A 4,670-nucleotide genomic window follows, 5' to 3' on the forward strand; every position below is an offset into this window, starting at 1 on the left:
TGCAGGCTGGGAGGGGAGGGGTGGAGGGGGGGCGGGGTTCATAATTCGAGGGGGGGGGGGCATGTCTCCTCGCCTGGCCTGAGGGAGGTGAACTTCACATCTGATCTAATTATGAAGATAACGTGGAGGTGAGGCGTGCCTGGGCGTCTTGACCTGGGGCGGGTGTCCTTGAGAGAGAGAGAGAGAGAGAGAGAGAGAGAGAGAGAGAGGGAGAGGGAGTGGGAGAAGGAGAGGGAGAGGAGGATCAGTGAGGGAGATTAATTCAATAAAACCACGACGCGTACGGAGACAGGGGCAAGAGGGTGACACGCTCCGCCAGGGAATTGGAAAAACGAACCGACAGACGCCAGGAATGAGAGTGAGAAGGACAGCCGACCCCAGAGGGAGACGGAGAGAGAGAGAGAGGGAAAGAGGGACACTAGCAGGAGTGAGGGGAGAGGGGAGAACACTCGGAGGAGGAGATACAGAGAGGCTTCAACAACGTCGGCCAAGAGGGTAAACACCGCCTCGTGTCACTCCCTCCACGTCCCCTCACTTCCCCTCACTTCCCCTCCTTCCCCTGGGCCTCTGAAGGGTTCCCGCGGGCGAGGCAGAAGCAGCAGCACTAGCAGGAGGCAGGAGGAGGTGGAGGATGAGTAGAAGGAGGAAGAGGAGGAGGAGGAAGTGGAGGAGGAGGAGGTAAACGTAGCGTCCAAGGGATGATAGCCTCCGGGGGTTCTCCTTACCCTTCACCGTCAGCCCACGCCCACTACAACCTCTCCACGCCCACTACACGCCCTCCACACGCCCTCCACGCCCTCTCCAGCGAGTCGGGAACGTGCCTAATGCCGCGCCCCACGCCCTTCGAGATTACTAAACAATTTAACATGAGTGCCATAATTTTGTTCACCGACACACACCCCGCCTTTTTTTACGCCACTCCTCCTCCTCTTCCCTATCTTTAAACTCGTATCCCTCTTCCTCCACCTCCTCCTCCTCCTCCTCCGCCATTTAGTCCATCCCGGCGCTGTTTAAATGAAGTTTGCACAAGTTGCGGATTGCACACGTGAAGGTGGGGTGGGAGGCAAGCGGCGCGCGTGACATTAATAACGGAGGAGGAGGAGGAGGAGGAGGAGGAGGAAGGGGGAAGGAGGAGGAAGAACGTAGGAATGAAAAGTACAGGAATATTACGTGTTTCGATTATGGTAAGTGAGTGGAAATTTAATCTGATTGTTGTCTTTTTTTTTCTGTTCGTTCGTTTTTTTTTTTATTTCATCATTTTTTTTTGTTCTATCTTTATATTTTTATTCATTTTTTTTTGCTTTGTGCTTCAATTACTATTTTTTTTCTTTCTCATTCCATCTCTCTCTCTCTCTCTCTCTCTCTCTCTCTCTCTCTCTCTCTCTCTCTCTCTCTCTCTCTCTCTCTCTCTCTCCTTTTCTACTTCTTCGGATTTCTTCATCTCTCCCATTTTTTTCCTCCCTTCTCTCCTTTTCTCTTAGTTTCCCTACATTTCCCTTCTCCCCATCCCTGCCTCCCTCTCTCCCTCTCCCTCTCCCTCACCCACTCTCTCCTGTTTTATATATTCACCCATCACCACTCTCCTCTCTCCCCTCCTCCCCTCTCTTTTCTCACCCCTCTGGTCTGCCTCAATAATGCTACCCTCTCCTCTCCCCTCTCTCTCCCCTCCTCTCCCCTCTCATCCCTCACTCCCTTACTCTCCCTTTGGCCAGCTGTCGCCCCCTGAACCATAATCTCCATACGTGACACCCCCTTACCCTCCCTCCCTCTCCCTTCTCCCCATTCTCCCTTCACTTCCCTCTCCCCTCACTTCCCTCTCCCCTCACTCCCTCAGACTCCTATTTTCCTCTCTTCTCCACCTACTTCCCTCTCTCCTGCTTTCCTCCCCACTCCTTCCCCTCCCTCCTCTTCACCTCACTCTCCCCTCACCAGTGTAATTTAAAAGAATAGTTTTACACCAAAGAATAGATGTTTTTTTTTTCGTATTTTTATGTATTTTTCTCTTTTTTTATTGCTATATTTCTTTTTATGAATTCTTGTGTTTTTTTCTTTAGTTTTATTTCTTTATTTTATTTATTTTTTTTTTTTTGCATTTTTTGGGGGAGGAAAATTTATAATGTGTTTTGTTCCTTTATTTTGTTTGTTGTTGTTGTTGTTGTTGTTGTTGTTGTTGTTGTTTATTATCATTATTATTATTATTATTATTATTATTATTATTATTATTATTATTACTATGTATGTTTGTACGCCTGTGTGTGTGTGTGTGTGTGTGTGTGTGTGTGTTTGTCTATCGGCCTGTCTCCATATCCTTGTTTGCTTAGCCTCTCTCTCTCTCTCTCTCTCTCTCTCTCTCTCTCTCTCTCTCTCTCTCTCTCTCTCTCTCTCTCTCTCTCTCTCTCTCTCTCTCTCTCTCTCTCTCTCTCTCTCTCTCTCTCTCTCTCTCTCCTTCCCTCCCCCGCTTTTCCTTCCCTTCCCTGTCCCAGAAGTTATTAAATTTTCCCTTCCTTGTCGTGTGGAAGGAATTCTCTCTCTCTCTCTCTCTCTCTCTCTCTCTCTCTCTCTCTCTCTCTCTCTCTCTCTCTCTCTCTCTCTCTGAAAAGATATAAATTATGTTCATCTTTTTTTAGTGTACTACTACTACTACTACTACTACTACTACTACTACTACTACTACTACTACTACTACTACTACTACTACTACTTTTCATCATCATCATCATCATACAGCTCAATAACCATGGCCACACACACACACACACACACACACACACACACACACACACACACACACACACACACATCTGTGCATATGCTGACGAAGGCCTCTCTGGTCAGCCACACGGGAAGACGTCAGCGCTGACACCCGCGGAAATTAAGGCACTTGTGTAGACAGGTGAGAGAGAGAGAGAGAGAGAGAGAGAGAGAGAGAGAGAGAGAGAGAGAGAGAGAGAGAGAGAGAGAATGGGCTGGAGGGAAGTCTTGATCTAATAAACACACGATAGCGAGCCTCCTGAGAGAGAGAGAGAGAGAGAGAGAGAGAGAGAGAGAGAGAGAGAGAGAGAGAGAGAGAGAGAGAGAGAGAGAGAGAGAGAGTAAACAAACTGGAAAAGATTAAATATATCAGTGTTTGCGTGAAGGGAATATAATAACAATCTTACGTATATTTTCTCTAATAATAAAAAGATAACAACAACAACAACAACAATAACAACAACAACAACAAAACTCCCCACTATCTGCTCTTCCTAACCCTATTTCCCTATTTTCCCCTCACTCCTAACTCATATTCCTCCCCCTCCCTATCCTCCTTCTCATCCCGCCCTCCCCCCATCCACCATTCGGCTCTTCATTGCGTGGAATCCGGTCCTAAGCCATTTTTGACCCAAACTAAAATGCCCCAAACAGCCATTAGTCAAAAAAGCCCCCAGGAAAATGATCAGGGTGGATGAAAAGCGAAAAAAAAGGATGGGGGGGAAAAAGAGAGTTGGGGGGACTCCTGTGTGTGTGTATGTGTGTGTATGTGTGTGTGTGTGTGTGTGTGTGTGTGTGTGTGTGTTAGAAAATTAGGAAATGTGTGGGAAAGAAAACTGAGTGTGAAATTCGTAGCATAGAGAGAGAGAGAGAGAGAGAGAGAGAGAGAGAGAGAGAGAGAGAGAGAGAGAGAGAGAGAGAGAGAGAGATTATGTCGATAGTCATCATAACACCTACCCTACTTCTTCCCTTCCTCCTCTTCCTCCTCCTCCTCCTTCCCTCCCCCTCCTCCTCCTCCTCCCCCTCCACCTCCTCCTCCTCCTCCTCCTCCTCCTCCTCCTCCTCCTCCTCCTCCTTTGGTACTTTCGACAGGTTTTAAATTATATCTTTTTCTCTCTCTTTTTCTCCTGACTGCTGAGGTGAGCAATAGGAGGCGCTGATCCGCGTGCTGAGTCCGTGTTTCTGTCCACCTGCGGGAGAGAGAGAGAGAGAGAGAGAGAGAGAGAGAGAGAGAGAGAGAGAGAGAGAGATGGCATTGGGATTTATTTCGTAATCATATATCTTTAATCTTTTAGTTCTTCTTCTGTTTTTCTTCTCGTCTTTTCTATTTCTCTATTCCTTATTTTTATTTTCTATTTTTTTCTGTTTTTCTTTCCTATTTCTCCCTCCATCCTTCTTGCTTTCTTTCTTAATTCGCATTCTTCTTGTACTCTCTCTCTCTCTCTCTCTCTCTCTCTCTCTCTCTCTCTCTCTCTCTCTCTCTCTCTCTCTCTCTCTCTCTCTCTCTCTCTCTCTCTCTCTCTCTCTCTCTTAGTAACTGTTTATCATTCGTCTCATTTATTTTCTTCCTTTTTCTTCTTCCTTGCCATTTCTTCTTTCTTTGTTCCCATTCCTTATTGTCTGCCTCCCAATTCCTGTTCTCTTTTTATTCATCCTCTCTTCTTTCTTCCTTACCATCTTCATTCTTTCTTTCCTTCCTTCCTTCATTCATTCACTTTCCCTGAAGAACTGTTACGGTTTGGTTTTCCTTTCTATTCCTTCGTTATTCTCTCTTTCCTTCCCCTTCCTTCTTACCTTCCTTCCTTCATTCCTTCCTTCCTTCTTTCCTTTCATTTCTTCCTTAAGTCCATGTTTACCTCAACAGTCAAATGGTCATCTACACACCTCCTCCTCCTCCTCCTCCTCCTCCTCCTCCTCCT

This window comes from Scylla paramamosain, chromosome 20, assembly GCF_035594125.1.
Source record: "Scylla paramamosain isolate STU-SP2022 chromosome 20, ASM3559412v1, whole genome shotgun sequence".
Classification (NCBI taxonomy): domain Eukaryota; kingdom Metazoa; phylum Arthropoda; class Malacostraca; order Decapoda; family Portunidae; genus Scylla; species Scylla paramamosain.